Source organism: Eucyclogobius newberryi, unplaced genomic scaffold (genome assembly GCF_026437365.1).
Source record: "Eucyclogobius newberryi isolate DKJ021-1_F unplaced genomic scaffold, fEucNew1.0.hap1 SCAF_60, whole genome shotgun sequence".
Taxonomy (NCBI): Eukaryota; Metazoa; Chordata; class Actinopteri; order Gobiiformes; family Gobiidae; genus Eucyclogobius; species Eucyclogobius newberryi.
In genome coordinates, this window is record NW_027316279.1 from 271077 (window position 1) to 292374 (window position 21298).

The window sequence follows — 21298 nt, forward strand, 5'->3', positions numbered from 1 at the left end:
GGGATCATCCACCCCGCACACGGCCAGACTTTGCCCGGCCAGGGAGCACCTTCTGCGGGTCGGAGGCTCCGGGTCGGAGCCCCTGGAGCCTGGAGCCCTCACCGGGCCCCGAACTCGGCTGCCGGAGGCAGTGCAGTGCCTCATGGATAAAAGGGCACCCAGCCGGTCTCGAACTCGCGTGAGGCGGAGCAGGGATCATCCACCCCGCACACGGCCAGACTTTGCCCGGCCAGGGAGCACCTTCTGCGGGTCGGAGGCTCCGGGTCGGAGCCCCTGGAGCCTGGAGCCCTCACCGGGCCCCGAACTCGGCTGCCGGAGGCAGTGCAGTGCCTCATGGATAAAAGGGCACCCAGCCGGTCTCGAACTCGCGTGAGCCGGAGCAGGGATCATCCACCCCGCACACGGCCAGACTTTGCCCGGCCAGGGAGCACCTTCTGCGGGTCGGAGGCTCCGGGTCGGAGCCCCTGGAGCCTGGAGCCCTCACCGGGCCCCGAACTCGGCTGCCGGAGGCAGTGCAGTGCCTCATGGATAAAAGGGCACCCAGCCGGTCTCGAACTCGCGTGAGGCGGAGCAGGGATCATCCACCCCGCACACGGCCAGACTTTGCCCGGCCAGGGAGCACCTTCTGCGGGTCGGAGGCTCCGGGTCGGAGCCCCTGGAGCCTGGAGCCCTCACCGGGCCCCGAACTCGGCTGCCGGAGGCAGTGCAGTGCCTCATGGATAAAAGGGCACCCAGCCGGTCTCGAACTCGCGTGAGGCGGAGCAGGGATCATCCACCCCGCACACGGCCAGACTTTGCCCGGCCAGGGAGCACCTTCTGCGGGTCGGAGGCTCCGGGTCGGAGCCCCTGGAGCCTGGAGCCCTCACCGGGCCCCGAACTCGGCTGCCGGAGGCAGTGCAGTGCCTCATGGATAAAAGGGCACCCAGCCGGTCTCGAACTCGCGTGAGGCGGAGCAGGGATCATCCACCCCGCACACGACCAGACTTTGCCCGGCCAGGGAGCACCTTCTGCGGGTCGGAGGCTCCGGGTCGGAGCCCCTGGAGCCTGGAGCCCTCACCGGGCCCCGAACTCGGCTGCCGGAGGCAGTGCAGTGCCTCATGGATAAAAGGGCACCCAGCCGGTCTCGAACTCGCGTGAGGCGGAGCAGGGATCATCCACCCCGCACACGGCCAGACTTTGCCCGGCCAGGGAGCACCTTCTGCGGGTCGGAGGCTCCGGGTCGGAGCCCCTGGTGCCTGGAGCCCTCACCGGGCCCCGAACTCGGCTGCCGGAGGCAGTGCAGTGCCTCATGGATAAAAGGGCACCCAGCCGGTCTCGAACTCGCGTGAGGCGGAGCAGGGATCATCCACCCCGCACACGGCCAGACTTTGCCCGGCCAGGGAGCACCTTCTGCGGGTCGGAGGCTCCGGGTCGGAGCCCCTGGAGCCTGGAGCCCTCACCGGGCCCCGAACTCGGCTGCCGGAGGCAGTGCAGTGCCTCATGGATAAAAGGGCACCCAGCCGGTCTCGAACTCGCGTGAGGCGGAGCAGGGATCATCCACCCCGCACACGGCCAGACTTTGCCCGGCCAGGGAGCACCTTCTGCGGGTCGGAGGCTCCGGGTCGGAGCCCCTGGAGCCTGGAGCCCTCACCGGGCCCCGAACTCGGCTGCCGGAGGCAGTGCAGTGCCTCATGGATAAAAGGGCACCCAGCCGGTCTCGAACTCGCGTGAGGCGGAGCAGGGATCATCCACCCCGCACACGACCAGACTTTGCCCGGCCAGGGAGCACCTTCTGCGGGTCGGAGGCTCCGGGTCGGAGCCCCTGGAGCCTGGAGCCCTCACCGGGCCCCGAACTCGGCTGCCGGAGGCAGTGCAGTGCCTCATGGATAAAAGGGCACCCAGCCGGTCTCGAACTCGCGTGAGGCGGAGCAGGGATCATCCACCCCGCACACGGCCAGACTTTGCCCGGCCAGGGAGCACCTTCTGCGGGTCGGAGGCTCCGGGTCGGAGCCCCTGGAGCCTGGAGCCCTCACCGGGCCCCGAACTCGGCTGCCGGAGGCAGTGCAGTGCCTCATGGATAAAAGGGCACCCAGCCGGTCTCGAACTCGCGTGAGGCGGAGCAGGGATCATCCACCCCGCACACGGCCAGACTTTGCCCGGCCAGGGAGCACCTTCTGCGGGTCGGAGGCTCCGGGTCGGAGCCCCTGGAGCCTGGAGCCCTCACCGGGCCCCGAACTCGGCTGCCGGAGGCAGTGCAGTGCCTCATGGATAAAAGGGCACCCAGCCGGTCTCGAACTCGCGTGAGGCGGAGCAGGGATCATCCACCCCGCACACGGCCAGACTTTGCCCGGCCAGGGAGCACCTTCTGCGGGTCGGAGGCTCCGGGTCGGAGCCCCTGGAGCCTGGAGCCCTCACCGGGCCCCGAACTCGGCTGCCGGAGGCAGTGCAGTGCCTCATGGATAAAAGGGCACCCAGCCGGTCTCGAACTCGCGTGAGGCGGAGCAGGGATCATCCACCCCGCACACGGCCAGACTTTGCCCGGCCAGGGAGCACCTTCTGCGGGTCGGAGGCTCCGGGTCGGAGCCCCTGGAGCCTGGAGCCCTCACCGGGCCCCGAACTCGGCTGCCGGAGGCAGTGCAGTGCCTCATGGATAAAAGGGCACCCAGCCGGTCTCGAACTCGCGTGAGGCGGAGCAGGGATCATCCACCCCGCACACGACCAGACTTTGCCCGGGGAAGGGCCACTCTGGCTGGGCATGGCCTCCGCCGAGCACCCCCTGGAGCCCCCGGAGCACCTCCAGAGCCACCCCCCACTCCTCCAGACTCACCCCGGGGAAGGGACACTCTGGCTGGGCATGGCCTCCACTGAGCACCCCCTGAAGCCCCCGGAGCACCTCCAGAGCCACCCCCCACTCTCCCCAGACTATGCCCGGGGAAGGGCCACTCTGGCTGGGCATGGCCTCCACTGAGCACCCCCTGGAGCCCCCGGAGCACCTCCAGAGCCACCCCCCACTCTCCCCAGACTATGCCCGGGGAAGGGCCACTCTGGCTGGGCATGGCCTCCGCCGAGCACCCCCTGGAACCCCTGGAGCCCCTCCAGAGCCACCCCCCACTCCTCCAGACTCACCCCGGGGAAGGGCCACTCTGGCTGGGCATGGCCTCCGCCGAGCACCCCCCTGGAACCCCTGGAGCCCCTCCAGAGCCACCCCCCACTCCTCCAGACTCACCCCGGGGAAGGGCAACTCTGGCTGGGCATGGCCTCCGCTGAGCACCCCCTGGAACCCCTGGAGCCCCCGGAGCACCTCCAGAGCCACCCCCCACTCCTCCAGACTCTGCCCGGGGAAGGGCCACTCTGGCTGGGCATGGCCTCCGCCGAGCACCCCCTGGAACCCCTGGAGCCCCTCCAGAGCCACCCCCCACTCCTCCAGACTCACCCCGGGGAAGGGCAACTCTGGCTGGGCATGGCCCCCACTGAGCACCCCCTGGAACCCCTGGAGCCCCCGGAGCACCTCCAGAGCCACCCCCCACTCTCCCCAGATTCTGCCCGGGGAAGGGCCACTCTGGCTGGGCATGGCCTCCGCCGAGCACCCCCTGGAACCCCTGGAACCCCTCCAGAGCCACCCCGCATTCCCCCAAACTCAGTCTGGGGACGGGCCACTCTTCCCCGGTTGAAGGCTCTGGGACTCCGGGGATGACCACCGGGGACCAGGCCCTCCCTTCGAACCCGGGGACCCACACTTAAGCACCCCCACACGGGCTACACACCCTTGTTTCAGCCCCCTGGAGGTCCGTGCCCTTGGTACTATACCATGGAAGTCCGTGCCCATGGAAGTCCGTGCCCTTGGTACTCCGACTGGAGTACCAAGGGAACGGCCCAGCACTCACCACAGAGGCTCGCGCCGGCCCCGGCCCACCTTTCGTCCCCGGGTACCCACACTTAAGCACCCCAACACGAGCTACACACCCTTGGTGCAGCCCCCTGGAAGTCCGTGCCCTTGGTACTCTGAGCCACTTTAAAAGATAAAAAGCACCAGGACCCCAAGGCCCTGGCTCCCCTGTCCCCTACACCACACTTGGAGGCAGGGCCCTTGCCCTCCACTGGCTGCCCCCGCGCCCAATGTACTCCATAACCGAAGAAGAGAGGGGGACCCGGAGGCCGGCCTACTAGGGTAACAGGTTTAACTTAGAGCCGGGGCTCTGGACCACAAATGCCAACAACCCCGCAGTGCGCAGGAGCCTTCGAAGCTGGATGAAACCAGAACGGGGCCCTACGATGGCGGTGACCAGCCAGTTGATAGCAAAGTGAGCCCTGGACAGGAGCTGCATTTGACAAACTCAGAGACGAGGAAGGGACCGGAGTCGGACCAAATATATCATCTGGCGCTGTGTCCAGCGTGAGGGTGAGCCAGCGCAAATCAGGACCACAAATGCCAACAACCCCGCAGTGCGCAGGAGCCTTCGAAGCTGGATGAAACCAGAACGGGGCCCTACGATGGCGGTGACCAGCCAGTTGATAGCAAAGTGAGCCCTGGACAGGCGCTGCATTTGACAAACTCAGAGACGAGGAAGGGACCGGAGTCGGACCAAATATATCATCTGGCGCTGTGTCCAGCGTAAGGGTGAGCCAGCGCAAATCAGGACCACAAATGCCAACAACCCCGCAGTGCGCAGGAGCCTTCGAAGCTGGATGAAACCAGAACGGGGCCCTACGATGGCGGTGACCAGCCAGTTGATAGCAAAGTGAGCCCTGGACAGGAGCTGCATTTGACAAACTCAGAGACGAGGAAGGGACCAGAGTCGGACCAAATATATCATCTGGCGCTGTGTCCAGCGTAAGGGTGAGCCAGCGCAAATCAGGACCACAAATGCCAACAACCCCGCAGTGCGCAGGAGCCTTCGAAGCTGGATGAAACCAGAACGGGGCCCTACGATGGCGGTGACCAGCCAGTTGATAGTAAAGTGAGCCCTGGACAGGCGCTGCATTTGACAAACTCAGAGACGAGGAAGGGACCGGAGTCGGACCAAATATATCATCTGGCGCTGTGTCCAGCGTAAGGGTGAGCCAGCGCAAATCAGGACCACAAATGCCAACAACCCCGCAGTGCGCAGGAGCCTTCGAAGCTGGATGAAACCAGAACGGGGCCCTACGATGGCGGTGACCAGCCAGTTGATAGCAAAGTGAGCCCTGGACAGGCGCTGCATTTGACAAACTCAGAGACGAGGAAGGGACCGGAGTCGGACCAAAAACATGCGCCGGCCCTGCCCCCCGCCCCGCGCAGAGCCATCGGACACGTTGAGGCTGAAGGGGACTGGCGCAGAGCCCTTGGGCCCAGGGGCTAAGCGCAGCCATCATCCTTCAAGCCGCGCCTCCTGCTGCGCGGGGGTGAGTGACAATGGGCTCGGACTGTGGTTCCGTCGGACGCGTTGAGGCTGAAGGAGACTGGCGCAGAGCCCCTGTAACAGGGGCTAAGCGCAGCCATCATCCTCCAAGCCGCGCGTCCTTCAGTGCGGGGGTGAGTGACAGTGGGCCTGGACTGTTGTTCCACCGGACGCGTTGAGGCTGAAGGGGACTGGTGCAGAGCCCCTGTGCCAGGGGCTAAGCGCAGCCATCATCCTCCAAGCCGCGCGTCCTTCTGCGCAGGGGTGAGTGACAGTGGACCCGGACTGTGTTCCCACCGGACGCGTTGAGGCTGAAGGGGACTGGCTCAGAGCCCCTGGCACAGGGGCTAAGCACAGCCATCATCCTTCAAGCCGCGCGTCCTTCAGTGCGGGGGTGAGTGACAGAGGGCCTGGACTGTTGTTCCACCGGACGCGTTGAGGCTGAAGGGGACTGGTGCAGAGCCCCTGTGCCAGGGGCTAAGCGCAGCCATCATCCTCCAAGCCGCGCGTCCTTCTGCGCAGGGGTGAGTGACAATGGACCCGGACTGTGTTCCCACCGGACGCGTTGAGGCTGAAGGGGACTGGCTCAGAGCCCCTGGCACAGGGGCTAAGCGCAGCCATCATCCTCCAAGCCGCGCGTCCTTCAGTGCGGGGGTGAGTGACAGTGGGCCTGGACTGTTGTTCCACCGGACGCGTTGAGGCTGAAGGGGACTGGTGCAGAGCCCCTGTGCCAGGGGCTAAGCGCAGCCATCATCCTCCAAGTCGCGCGTCCTTCTGCGCAGGGGTGAGTGACAGTGGACCCGGACTGTGTTCCCACCGGACGCGTTGAGGCTGAAGGGGACTGGCTCAGAGCCCCTGGCACAGGGGCTAAGCGCAGCCATCATCCTTCAAGCCGCGCGTCCTTCAGTGCGGGTGTGAGTGACGGTCCCATCTCCGGAGACAAGGGGCCAGGCGCGGGGGAAGCCAGTCAGACTGAAGCCCCGCGCCTGGTGGGACCTCTGTCTCGGCCTCGCTTCCAACGTGTCCGGCGTGAGGTTAGCCGGAGCAAACCACAGCCGCAAAATGTAAACAAACCCGCAGTGCGCAGGAGCCTTCGAAGCTGGATAAAACCAGAACGGGGCCCTACGATGGCGGGTCTTGAGTGCCAATAGACCAAGCTCCTTGTCTGGTATACATAGAACCATGATTTGTACCATTTTCATGGTTGATTCACGGATGATCCCTGCTCCGCCTCACGCGAGTTGGACGGCTGGGTGCCTTTTATCCATGAGGCACTGCACTGCCTCCGGCAGCCGAGTTCGGGGCCCGGTGAGGGCTCCAGGCTCCAGGGGCTCCGACCCGGAGCCTCCGACCCGCAGAAGGTGCTCCCTGGCCGGGCAAAGTCTGGCCGTATGCGGGGTGGATGGCCCTGGGTCTGGGCGGCGCTAAGATCACGGAGCGGGTCACCTCCGCGTACAGCCCGTGGTCAGCGTGACACCGTGCTCTGCCCCGAGCAATCAGAGCAAACAGGAAGCTTCTGGAAGTGCCCGGGAGTCTGGTAAAATCAAGCCGAAAATAGACCCTCTCATGCCGGGTCTGAGCGGCACTTAGAGCCCGGAGGAGCGCGGAGCGCGGGGCTCCATTCAGAGGCTCCGTGATCCGCCTTACAACCAGCTCTCACCTCCACGTACAGCCCGTGGTCAGCGTGACACCGTGCTCTGCCCCGAGCAATCAGAGCAAACAGGAAGCTTCTGGAAGTGCCCGGGAGTCTGGTAAAATCAAGCCGAAAATAGACCCTCTCATGCCGGGTCTGAGCGGCGCTTAGAGCCCGGTGGAGCGCGGAGCGCGGGGCTCCATTCAGAGGCTCCGTGATCCGACGCTCACCTCCGCACCTCCGAACCATGACTTGACATTACGGCTGTGAAGGAGCCTTGGAAGCTGGATAAAACCAGAACGGGGCCCATCGATCGCGGTTCTCGTGTGCCCGTCAAACGAGCTCCTTGCCCGGTATCCGCACAACCAGGAAATGTACCTGTTTCGATTGCGAAAAACGTCATTCTCAAAAACCGCCCGCCCCTCCCTCCCAGCATTACCATTTTGCACATTCCGCGTGAGAGCAGCGTAAGAATTTCTCGGGAGCAGCGTGATTTAGCCCGGGAATTTTGAGCTGAACGCTTATTCCCACGAGCCCAAAAAACGACTAAGTCCAACGGTATATAGTGTACTATTGCCGAAAAACGACAGAGTCGCTCTGGTATAGTGTACTATTGCCGAAAAATGACAGAGTCTTTTCAGGTATAGTGTACTATTTCGGTTTTTACTCTAAGTCCCTCAGGGGCATATGGTGCTATACTCTGATGGTCAGATCACCTCCAGGCCCCAGGGGAGTGCTTTTCTGGGGGCAAACAGTGCACTGATGATGGGGAATTATTTCATTTTGCTCATTTTGGTGTTTTTTCACATTTTAACCCATTTTCACCCCTTTTGCTCACAACTTCATACTACGGCCCGGAAAAACGACAGAGTCGCTCGGGTATAGTGTACTATTGCAGAAAAACGACAGAGTCTTTTCAGGCATAGTGTACTATTTCGGTTTTTACTCTAAGTCCCTCAGGGGCATATGGTGCTATACTCTGATGGTCAGATCACCTCCAGGCCCCAGGGGAGTGCTTTTCTGGGGGCAAACAGTGCACTGATGATGGGGGATTATTTAATTTTGCTCATTTTGGTGTTTTTTCACATTTTAACCCATTTTCACCCCTTTTGCTCACAACTTCATACTACGGCCCGGAAAAACGACAGAGTCCCTCGGGTATAGTGTACTATTGCCGAAAAACGACAGAGTCCCTCGGGTATAGTGTACTATTGCCGAAAAACGACAGAGTCCCTCGGGTATAGTGTACTATTGCCGAAAAACGACAGAGTCCCTCGGGTATAGTGTACTATTGCCGAAAAACGACAGAGTCCCTCGGGTATAGTGTACTATTGGCTGGAAGCTCGGTTTTTTTTCTAAGACCAGCAGGGGTATATGGTACTATATTCTGGTGGTCAGATCACCTCCAGGCCCCAGGGGAGTGCTTTTCTGGGGGCAAACTGTGCACTGATGATGGGGGATTATTTCATTTTGCTCATTTTGGTGTTTTTTCACATTTTAACCCATTTTCACCCCTTTTGCTCACATCTTCAAACTCGGGCCCTGATTACAAGTTCTGACCAAATGATGACAAACACGGTATTTATTATGTATTTTTTTCATTTTTTTTATTTTTCCAACTTATACATCCATCATTGGTGCCAGGCAGGTTGTGGAGAAAGCAGTGAAGAAAGGAGAGAGCCATCACAGAAAAGATGTCCATCCAGGGTCAAGGTACCCTGCACTTTTACATATCCAAATGACAGCATTTAAAGTTTTTTAGCGTATGGTATCTCTCGTTGCATGGAACCGCACAGAGGCCAACGCCACACTGACGGCACCTGTACTTTGTTTGCCGCCTGCCTTTGGTACGAGAGCGGTCAGAGCACACGGCGCAGTCTGGACGTCCCTCTGCTTGACAAAGCCAATGACGCTCTGTGAGTCTCTGTGGCATTTCACCCTCCGGTCTTGAGCGCCTTTCTTGTTTTTTGGAGTGATCAGCCAGTAATGCATCAATAATCTTCTGAATGTAAACCTTTAAAGGTTTGTGTGGGCCTGGAGTGGATTTGGTGTATATGATGTGTGAGTTGACAATACTTATGCTTATAATGGCATTGAATATGCGATGATACCATTTCCGGGACCTGTGTGGAAAGAGGTATGTCTTCATCCTCTGGTCAGCAGTGTCCACTCCACCCATGTAGGCGTTGTACTGGTCGACACATACAGGTCTTTTGATGTCACGGAAGCCAGTGTCATCTGTCTTGGATCGGATCCTCCTCTGAACACAATCATTTCCATGGACTGTGGACAACATGGTGAGACGTTTAGTATCGTGCCAAGCACAAGCCAGGAGTTTTCCCTTTCTGCAAAAAACTGGGTCATCTCCTTTTTTCAGCTGTAAGACACTTTTACCAAGGCATTTTGGCATCCCCAACCTGGTAATCCTTACCGTCCCACACAGTCCAGTTTCCAAATCTGCTAATTCATTTGCAATTACAGGCGAGGTATAGTAACTGTCCATGTAAATCTCGTGTCCTTTGCCCGTAAAGGGAGAAACCAACTCACGGACAACTGCGTGTGTTGCACTGATGTTGCTTGCATTATTTTTGTACTGTCCAGTGTGCATTGACCAGCGCAAAACATACCCTGAACAGCTTTCACTCAGGGCATACACTCTATAGCCATATTTGTCAGGTTTATTCGGAGAGTAACATTTTAGTGAAGATCTCCCCTTGAAAGCTATTGTCATTTCATCTAAAGAAAGCTCCTTGATTGGACTGTAAACTGCTGCAAATTTGGGAATAATCAAATCTATTATTGGGCGGACTTTGAACAGTTTATCGTGCCCGGGCTCGCCTGTTCTCACATAATCATTATTGTTGACAAAATGAAAGAACGAAAGAATGATTTCAAATCTGTTTCTTGACATTACATTTCCAAATCCAGGCGTTTGTGTAAGCCAAAATGTTCCCCAGTAATCCTCGATTTCAGGTTTCTCAACAAGGCCCATGGAGAGATGCAAAGCGAAGAAAGCTTTCATTTCGGTGACTGATACATCATACCACTCAAGAAATCTTGAATGTGGCTTCAGAATCATAGGTGCCATACACTGATGTGCATATCTATTTGTCTCATCAGTAATGAAAGTCCAAAACTGATCGGTCAGAAAGAGTGACAGAATATCAAATGGATTAGCATCCGTCAGATCCATCTCTCCTGTGTAGCCAACTGGGTCTTCAAAAGGTTTGATCCATGCCTCAAATACCTCGACCTCTCTCAGCATGTCCCAGCTCTCATCCACCGGGCAAGTTTTACTGCAGCCACTGGTTCCACTGGTTCCTCGCCTCCGTCTGTCCTTTGCACCTGTCCGTTGTTTCGAAGTCCCTTCATCTCCACTTGGAAATCCATCGTCACTCTCGGGGAGATAATACCCTTCAGAGTCAGAATCTGCTGTAAATTGCATGCCACGTGTACTTCCTCCAGCCATTTTTTTCCTTACCGGATCTGCCCTGGATCATACCTGGCTAATAAAGGGAAGTTGCACCGAACCGACCAATGACTGAAGTGATTCATTTTCTACTATTATTTCATTAATTTCCTTGTACGGTAAAGTTGCATTTCTGCGACTTTGGCGCTTAAAGGGTTAGGGTTAAGGTTAAGGTTAAGGTTAAGGTTAAGGTTAAGGTTAAGGTTAAGGTTAAAGTTAAGGTTAAGGTTAGGGTTAGGGTTAGCGTTTAGGTTAGGGTTAAGGTTAGGGTTAGCCATGAGGCTATAACGGGCTATAAGGGAAATGCCGCGGTCCCTGAAACTGCGCGGCCATTTGACAGCGCTGCGCCTCTCCAGCCACGGCCATAAATGATAGCTCCTACTCTTTGGCTAATGGATATTCAAAAATCAAAATTGCATCCACAAGCTTAAAAAAATCAATAAATACATTGTGGACTGTCACCTTGCCATATTACAAGGCAGTGATTTTTTAGATACCTTTTGTTGAAATATGAAATATGCTTGATAGTGCGTCTTATCCCATCTAAAAAAAAAACTCTATTAAAAATCACAAAGTGGCTCTATTTGGCTGAACCAAAAGCAAAATACAAATCCCGAGATATGTGCTGCTTTAAAAATGCATGTTTAAAAGCTGATGACCCAACTATGCACTGTTCCTTAACCTCTCAAACATCAATTAGGCTTATGTTACAATTCAATCGGTTACTCTTGATCTTTAAATTTCTCATATGGTCTAGGGGTTAGAATTTCTAGTTCTCGCCGAGGCAGCCTGGGCGACATTCCCAACTTCCAATATGGGTATGTCTTGCCAAACCTGAGCTTACAATGCTTAATAAAACATGCTGTCTGCAGATATCATTGAAGCAATCCTGCAAGAATTCATGGAGGGTTAAATCTGGTAACGTAATTGCGTTGGTTTCAGAGAATAATGTGTATCATTTCCACTTTCTTAAACTCAGAGTGTATGCATATTGTTGTTGTGGCCGAGAGGTTAAGGCGATGGACTCGAAATCCATTGGGGTTTCCCCGCACAGGTTCGAATCCTGTCAACAACGTCTGTTTAGCAGCACAGTTTTTGAGGTTTCGTTCCATTCTATAAACCAGCATGTTCGCAGATGTTTAATTTCGGAGCAGTTCTTTCAGAACGAGGGCATGTATGAAATCCTTTGTTCGATCCCCTGCATCTCCATTCAATATTCCGTTGATGGCACAAAGTGAAAGAGGTTGTCTCCAGGTCTTGCTTGGGAAAAAAATCATGACAGGTAATAGGTGGTTATGTAGCTCAGTGTTAGAGCACAGTCTTTCGTTGCGAGATTCAACTTCCACATTCCTTTAAATTTAGATTTCATATTTTGAAGCAATTTGAGTCCATTAGACTTATACAGCCCCATAGGCATAATGCACTGGCCTCTTGAACCAGGGATTGTGGGTTCGAGTCCCATCATGGTTGCCAATCAGCAGAGTGGCGCAGCGGAAGCGTGCTGGGCCCATAACCCAGAGGTCGATAGATCGAAACCATCTACTGCTAGATTATGTTTACTTGCATTATAGGGATTGTTCATTAGAATTCATCAAACTAGTCAGTAATGTGTTGGATGATGGAACCCCATTTTCAGTGCAAGCTCCCAGTTCCACATTACCTTTGAAACTAGTAGCACATTGCTTTTATCCATCCTATATTGTTATTTATTTTTTGGGGAAAAGGATAGCTGTGTAGTGAAAGAAGATGTAGGTTAAAAAAAGACCCATGATTAGACATTTTGAAGCAATTTGAGCCTATTATGGGTAAATAACCCCATAAGCAATATGCACAGGACATTAGCCTCCAAAATCTGGGATTGTGGATTTCAGGTCCGTGATCTAATAGGCCGAGCCAGAAGGAAAATACAAATTACTAGATTTGTTGCACTTAGAATGGGCTTATATCCATTACACGTAGAACTGTTCCTTAACTCTCAAGCATCAACGAGGCCTCAATGAGGCCTACTTTACAATTGAATCAGCTCTCATCTCTTAAAATCCTTCCCATATGGTCTAGCGGTTAGGATTCCTGGCTCTCACCCAGGTGGGTTCAACTCCCGGTGTGGGAATATCTAGTCAGCCATGTTGGAAGACTTGCAGCCACATTGTGTACAAGACTCGCTGAGGATACAAGTACATTCAAGCTGGATGGATGTCAAGAGAGGCATAGAAACATGGCATCCATTTGGGCGCAGCGTGCAAAAGTTATTAATCACGCTTTAGCTTTTCCATGCATCTATAGACCAGTGGGTTTGATGGTGTTTCTTTTTGGAGCATTTCTAGACAAAGTGGGTCAGCGATAGAGCGCATACTTTCCTTCATTTTGGATCAGACATGTTTTCCAGCAATGCTTGACTGGACAAGCATATCTTGATTTTTTATTGGTCTCAAGCTTTCACTGTATTTTTCCAAAGATGCAGTATCGTGGTGGCCAGGTGGTCAAGCCGATGGGCAAGAAATCCATTGGCATTGCTTCATATTTCTTAGAACCCTGCTGGAAACATACCTTTCTCTTCCCCCTGACCAGCAAAGGACGTCACCTGCTTAACAGTGCTTGATTTGTAAATATATAGGTACAGGAACACTTGTGGACTGGGTGATCAGGCCAAAGAAGTTACTGTAACACACAAAAAGTGACGCACATGTAAGTAAAGTAACAACTTGTGTCATAACCAGTAAAATATGAATTAAAAAAAAATACAGAATAGAATTTTTTATCCGATCACGGTTTCTGTTCTGTTTCTATTCTATCTGTTCTGTTTTTGTGAATTCTATCATTTCTGAGCATTTTTAATGAAGGGGATGTAGCTCAGTGGTAGAGCGCATGCTTTGCACGCGGGGGCCAGCCGTGGATAGTGGGCATAGAGCGTCAGCCAATCAGAATGAGCCTGTGTGCCATGTGCCACTGTGATGAAGGCCAACCAATCAGAATGCAGAGATTCGTGTTGTTCACAAATTCATCTCAAGAGACCAGAGTTCAAATCCTGCTGTGCCCAGAAGAAGAGGAACGTTTCAAAGGATCAAAACTTTAAATATATGAAGTTTATAAGTTCAAACTTTAAATGTATAAAGTTTATGAGTTGGTGTGTCAGTTTGCACTTGTTAAAGGTCAGATCATGAGAAGGACTCACATGCAGCTGCTGGGACTGATTTGCAATATTAATAGAATCACAAATTGATCACAAAAAGTGATTTCTGCTTCACCTTAAGAGATTAACCCACGTCACATCTTCTGCATGAATAAACTTGGAGTGGGTCAGAAACAGGGAGTTTAGTCCGCAGGGGTCAGAGGTCACACTATCACATCTCTAACACTGCAGCACTGAACTGTACTATTGTGTTCAGTTTATGTTCTGCAGAGAAATAAAACATTTACTCATATTATTAATGATATGATATCTCAATCATGTATGGAATATTATTGTATTATTATATAAGAAAACACAATAACATATACTTTTAAGAATATTTATTGACAGGGAAATACCAGAAATATTAAGTTTCATTTATTTACAATTCAGACAGCATTCATTACTTGACAGTAGTATTTACAATAAATATACAGATATATACAGTCCAGGGAAGTATGTGTGGATGTGAGGACTGTGCGGGGCCTGCTTCAGCACCAGTTTGCAGAACCTGCACGTTCTCCCTGGGGCAGAACCTTCACGTTCTCCCTGGGGCAGAACCTGCACGTTCTCCCTGGGGCAGGTGACTCCTCTCTCTTCCTCTTCTGTTGCTTCCTTTCCTCCTCTCTCTGTCTTGTGGCCTCCAGCTCCCTCTGGAAGAACTCTGTGTCCACAAAGTCCTTAAAAGGTGGTGTTTCTTCAGGGCTGCTGCTGCTGCTCAGGGCGTCCTGAGAAAGAGACGGTGATGGTCAGAACTGTAGGAGGCGAGGTGATGGTCTGAGGAGGAGGCTTCACTGTGGCAGGTGTCGTGGTGACGACAGTCGTCGTGGTGACGGCAGTCGTCGTGGTGACGGCAGTCGTCGTGGTGACGACAGTTGTCATGGTGACAACAGGCAGAGTTGTGGTGGTGCTGCCAGAGTGTCTGTGTTTGCTCCAGTTTTTCGGGCTGATGTTGAGTGAAGATGTGGCATTTAATAATTTGATGTGATGATGATGTAATGATAAATATGTAGTTTTGTGGTCGGGTGTAGCGTGCTGTTGGCTGATTGGCTCAGGGGCAGTGGAGGTGGAGGCGGCCTGTTGTGACGACTGCGGCTGAAGCTTCACTGGAGGAGGAACTACAGAACAAAACAGATGAATGTTTTAGTGATAAGCAACACGTGAAATACAAGACATGACACACATTTAGAACCACTGCACTGGCTGTCAAACTACAGTCAGCATGAAGCATTCATCTGTTCACTCTGTGATGGTTTGACTGAGACAGACACACATGGAGCATGAAGCATTCATCTGTTCACTCTGTGATGGTTTGACTGAGACAGACACACATGGAGCATGAAGCATTCATCTGTTCACTCTGTGATGGTTTGACTGAGACAGACACAGACACACATGGAGCTCACTCACTCTGGGTTGTCTCTTCTCCAGGAGCATCAGATGCAGAATGTGTGGGACGAGCTGCATCTGAAACAACTAAAACACCACAATATAGGTTTATGTTTGTTTAGATTATTCTATTAAAATGTCAGACCTGGAGCTGAAGTACTTCCAGACTCGGCCAGAACAAACCTCAGCTCCTGTGGAAGTGGCACTGGAGGCTTAAGGGGCAGCACATCTGCAGCAGCTGAAGAGAGGAAAGAAATGTATGATACGTTTGATCAACTTTGATCTTACAGTGAATAAGCAACAAGTAAAAGCTCTTACCGTCCTGTGGTTCCTCCAGAACAGTCTGTTTGGACTGTGCAGCTGCTGTAAGAGAAGAAGACGAATAATGAGTCATATTTAGCCGTTAGTAACAACGCACACTTACATTTGACCTGTTGTTTATATCATAAGTAAGTTTATATGGCTGTTTTATTTAGCAATGTTAGTGTGAATGAGCAGAAGAAGCTCTCACTCATTCATATTGAACACCAGATAATATGACTTACTCTCATCACAGATGCATGAATTCAGAGCAGGACCTGAACAGGGTCAGGAACAACTGAACTCATGCACAGGACAGAACGTGTCCCAAAGTGTCTTTCATGGCAGGACATCTGTGTGTGAACTTCTGTAAACCTGAGGATGATGGAGCTCAGCAGCGACTGGTGCAGACACGGCTGGAATAAAAGACAAACCTTTATAACACATGGTACATCCAAAATGGAGCTAAAGCGTTACAGACACATTACACACATCCACGTGTTGATTGGACGGAGATGCTGAACATTGTCCTCTCCAGCGCGTCCTCTTCAGTCACTACTAAAGGAAAAGACATGAAATGAAACAGAAGTGACTGCTCCTCTACACGGTGTGACTCTGTGTGACTCCACACAAACCAAGAACACATGATTTAAGTAGTTATACTCACCCAAGGGCTCACGAAGAGAGCTGGTGGGGACACGAGTGGGTGGGACAGAGGACGGGACAGAGGAGGGCAGGAGAGAGGAGGACAGGACAGAGGAGGACAGGACAGAGGAAGACAGGACAGAGGAGGACAGGACAGAGGAGGACGGGACAGAGGAGGACGGGACAGAGGAGGACGGGACAGAGGAGGACAGGATAGTGGAGGACAGGACAGAGGAGGGCAGGATAGTGGAGGACAGGACAGAGGAGGGCAGGAGAGAGGAGGACAGGGCAGAGGATAGGGCAGAGGAGGACAGGGTAGAGGAGGACAGGATAGTGGAGGACAGGACAGAGGAGGACAGGGCAGAGGATAGGGCAGAGGAGGACAGGGTAGAGGAGGACAGGATAGTGGAGGACAGGACAGAGGAGGACAGGGCAGAGGAGGACAGGACAGAGGAGTACGGGGCAGAGGAGTACGGGGGAGAGGAGGACAGGAGAGAGGACAGGACATAGGAAAGGACAGAGGAAAGGACAGAGGAGGGCAGGATAGTGGAGGACAGGGCAGAGGAGGATGGGGGAGAGGAGGACAGGGGAGAGGAGGACAGGAGAGAGGAAAGGACAGAGGACAGGACAGGAGAGAGGAACAACATAATCAACATAATTGTTGAGTCATTCATATGGATTTTGGCTCTTGTTTACAGTCTGTTGCTAGGTAACAGTTGTGGAATGTCCTCCACATTAACATTAAGTGAAGGCATTTCCCCCATTGTGGGACAAACAAAGTCTCTCTTACTTGTGATGAATTGTTGATGCTACAACTACTTTTATGCACAATAAGAGACAACACAACACACAGATCACGTAATATTACACCTTAAATAAAACTGCACAACTGCAAACCTTTAAATGTAATAAAGTTTAACTTCACAGGGCTGAATATCACACAAAACTGACAGAAAAGTCGCGTTAGTTGTTCAACAGAGACATGGAAGTAGCAGTGATTTTACGTGACTAAAAACACAGTTTCAAAAGTGCAAAACACAAGACGAACTTTACCTGAAAACGTCTTCAAATGCCCGTTATAAATGCCACAAAATACGAGTGTTCTGGGGCAGTAAAATGTCCATAAGAAGGTGAAAACAGGAGCACATCTAGTGCTAAACTTGTCCCGGTCACATTGAATGAATGACGTCACTCTGCATTCAAACATGGCGCGCTCTCGCCACAGCGCCGCCGCTGGCCAAAAGTATATTACATCCGTAGTGGTTTAGCACTACCATAGGAAATGAATGGGATTCTGTTTAGGGCTGTTTAGCTAAAGAATCCACGGCTGCCGCGCGGGAGGTCCTGGGTTCAATCCCCAGCATCTCCAGGCAATACTATATACGTTGCTAGTTTGCACGTTGCAGTGCATTGCTTTTTAGAGACCTTCGCTTAAATTCATCACATCAGCACACGTGGAGCCCCAGTGGCCTAACGGATAAGCCAGGGATTGTGAGTTCAAGTCCCATCTGGAGTGTGTCAAAACTGTTTTCCGCTACAGTGAAGTTTTTAAGTAGTTTTGGGCTTTGAGCAGTATAAACGATGGGAGTGTCTGCAGAGCCGCGAAGCGCGGCCGAAACTGCCATGTTATTTTTGTGCCGGCCGCGCGCCGCGGCTCCTGAAACTGCTGCGCTATTTGAACGCGTTTTAGCGCCGTTTTAGACCGCGCCGGGTTAAGGTTAGGGTTAGCGTTTAGGTTAGGGTTAAGGTTAAGGTTAGGGTTAGCCATGAGGCTATAACGGGCTATAAGGGAAATGCCGCGGTCCCTGAAACTGCGCGGCCATTTGACCGCGCTCCGGCTCTCCAGCCACGGACATAAATGATAGCTCCTACTCTTTGGCTAATGGATATTCAAAAATCAAAATTGCATCCACAAGCTTAAAAAACTCAATAAATACATTGTGGACTGTCACCTTGCCATATTACAAGGCAGTGATTTTTTTAGATACCTTTTGTTGAAATATCTGTCAGTAAAAGTGTAAGTATGGTATAGAGTAGGTTTATTCTCATCTGATGCCGAGATAGATGCCCAAACGCAAGCTTCGGTGCAAGCTCCCAGTCCCACATTACCTTTGAACCTGGCGGCACTTGTAAAATTCAAACAATATTATTTCATCCATCCACACTACCTGCAGGAAGGTGAGACAAAGTGGCCCACCCAGGTGGCCTGGGTTCAACTCCTGGCATGGGAACATCGTGGTCAGCCTTTTGGAAGACTTGAATCCACAGTATGAATAAGACTCGCTGTGGATACAAGTGAAATAAAACTGGATGGTGTCAAGAGAGGCATAGAAAAATCTCATCCATTTAGGATGCAGCATGCAATATGTAGTAATCAACCTTTAGCTGTTCCATGCCATGTAGCAGCGGTTGTACTTGAAAGCATGCCTTCACTGGGACCGGAACTTAAATCTAGCGCCTTAAAACACTCGGCCAGAATATGTAGAGGGGCACAACACAAACTCAGAGCTGCTTGATAGTGCGTCTTATCCCATCTAAAAGAAAACTGTATTAAAAATCACAAAGTGGCTCTATTTGGCTGAACCAAAAGCAAAATACAAATCACGAGATATGTGCTGCTTTCCATTACATGCAGAACCAAGCACATTTATATATTAAAAATGCATGTTTAAAAGCTGATGACCCAACTATGCACTGTTCCTTAACCTCTCAATCATCAATTAGGCTTATGTTACAATTCAATCGGTTACTCTTGATCTTTAAATTTCTCATATGGTCTAGGGGTTAGAATTTCTAGTTCTCGCCGAGGCAGCCTGGGCGACATTCCCAACTTCCAATATGGGTATGTCTTGCCAAACCTGAGCTTACAATGCTTAATAAAACATGCTGTCTGCAGATATCATTGAAGCAATCCTGCAAGAATTCATGGAGGGTTAAATCTGGTAACGTAATTGCGTTGGTTTCAGAGAATAATGTGTATCATTTCCACTTTCTTAAACTCAAAGTGTATGCATATTGTTGTTGTGGCCGAGAGGTTAAGGCGATGGACTCGAAATCCATTGGGGTTTCCCCGCACAGGTTCGAATCCTGTCAACAACGTGTGTTTAGCAGCACAGTTTTTGAGGTTTCGTTCCATTCTATAAACCAGCATGTTCGCAGATGTTTAATTTCGGAGCAGTTCTTTCAGAACGAGGGCATGTATGAAATCCTTTGTTCGATCCCCTGCATCTCCATTCAATATTCCGTTGATGGCACAAAGTGAAAGCGGTTGTCTCCAGGTCTTGCTTGGGAAAAAAATCATGACAGGTAATAGGTGGTTATGTAGCTCAGTGTTAGAGCACAGTCTTTCGTTGCGAGATTCAACTTCCACATTCCTTTAAATTTAGATTTCATATTTTGAAGCAATTTGAGTCCATTAGACTTATACAGCCCCATAGGCATAATGCACTGGCCTCTTGAACCAGGGATTGCAGGTTCGAGTCCCATCGATGTTGCCAATCAGCAGAGTGGCGCAGCGGAAGCGTGCTGGGCCCATAACCCAGAGGTCGAAAGATCGAAACCATCCTCTGCTAGAATAAGTTTACTTGCATTATAGGGATTGTTCATTAGAATTCATCAAACTAGTCAGTAATGTGTTGGATGATGGAAGCCGATCTTCAGTGAAAGCTCCCGGTTCCACATTACCTTTGAAACTAGGCAAGGCAAGTTTATTTGTAGAGCACATTTCATACACAAGGCAATTCAAAGTGCTTCACACAGCAGGAAAAATGCATTCAAATCACAAAGAAATTACAGAAACAGAAATACAATAAAATTAACTAAATTAAAAATGATCAATCCAACTGATTTTTTAAACTAATAATCACAAACAAAAGAGAAGAGTGCAAAGAAAAAATCCTTTCAATCACATGCGCAGCTAAACAAAACTGTTTTTAGCTTAGATTTGAACATTGTCAGAGTTGAAGCCTGTCTCACATCTTCAGGAAGACTGTTCCAGATTTTAGCTGCATAAAACTGAAACGCAGATTCCCCATGTTTTGTCCTGACTCTGGGCACCAGCAAGAGGCCGGTCCCTGAGGTCCTCAGAGTCCGAGATGGTTCATATGGCACTAACACATCCAAGATGTACTTTGGTGCTAGGCCATGGAGAGACTTGTACACAAGCAGAGCTGCTTTAAAGTCTATTCTCTGAGCCACAGGGAGCCATTGCAGAGACCTGAGAACAGGACTAATGTGATCATACTTCCTGGTTCTAGTCAGGACCCGAGCAGCAGCGTTCTGGATGTACTGCAGCTGTTTTAGAACTCGTTTGGAGAGGCCAGTGAGCAGGCTGTTACAATAGTCTAATCTACTGGAGACAAACGCGTGGATAAGTCTCTCTAAATCTGGTTTTGACACTATATTTTTGATTTTGGCAATGTTTTTTCGATGGTAAAAAGCTGCTGATGTTATTTATTTGACGTGGCTATTAAAGTTCAAATCTGAGTCCATTATTACCCCCAGATTTCTAATTTGGTTTGTAGGTTTTAGAGCGAGACTCTGGAGGTGACCGCTAACACTTTCTCTTTGTTTCTGTGGGCCAAAAACAATTATTTCAGTCTTGTCTGAGTTCAGCTGGAGAAAGTTGTTTTGCATCCACAAACTGATCTGTTGGATGCAGTGACAGAGTGAATCTACTGGTCCATAGTCACCTGCCGATAGTGAAACATAGATCTGAGTGTCGTCTGCATAATTGTGATAGGACACATTTTCACTGCGTATCAACTGACCTAACGGCAGCATGTAGAGGTTGAACAGAAGGGGACCCAGGACTGACCCTTGGGGCACTCCACAGGTCAGGGTCATGTGGTCTGAGACACAGCTACCAATTTCAACAAAGTACTTCCTGTCTTCCAGATAGGACCTTAACCAGTTTAGGGCAGTGCCAGTGATGCCCACCCAGTCCTCTAGTCTCTGTAAGAGGATCCCATGATCGACAGTGTCAAAAGCAGCACTCAGATCTAACAGAATTAAGACTGAGGCTTTGCCCGTGTCAGTGTTCAGGCGGATGTCATTTGTCACCTTGACAAGAGCAGTCTCAGTGTTGTGATGAGGTCTAAAACCTGACTGAAAAGCATCAAATGAGTTGTTTATTAAGAGGAAATCTGTGAGCTGTTGGTAAACAACCTTTTCAAGGACTTTGCCCCAAAATGTCAGATTAGAGATGGGCCGGTAATGACTCAGTACTGCGGCATCAAGACTGCTCTTCTTTAGGAGAGGCTTTATGACCGCAGTTTTCAAAGACATTGGGAATGTTCCAGATTGAAGCGACATGTTAACTATGTGAGTGAATTGTG

General features: G+C 51.5%; 2 non-coding genes across 2 annotated transcripts; both read left to right on the plus strand.

Annotated features, from left to right (window-relative positions):
* Nucleotides 1-11452: 11452 nt before the first annotated feature.
* Nucleotides 11453-11534, plus strand: trnas-cga (transfer RNA serine (anticodon CGA)). Its single transcript has one exon. It is a non-coding gene; the product is annotated as a tRNA-Ser (tRNA).
* Nucleotides 11535-18979: 7445 nt separating this feature from the next.
* Nucleotides 18980-19061, plus strand: trnas-cga (transfer RNA serine (anticodon CGA)). The gene has a single exon. It is a non-coding gene; the product is annotated as a tRNA-Ser (tRNA).
* The last annotated feature ends 2237 nt before the right edge of the window (nt 19062-21298 follow it).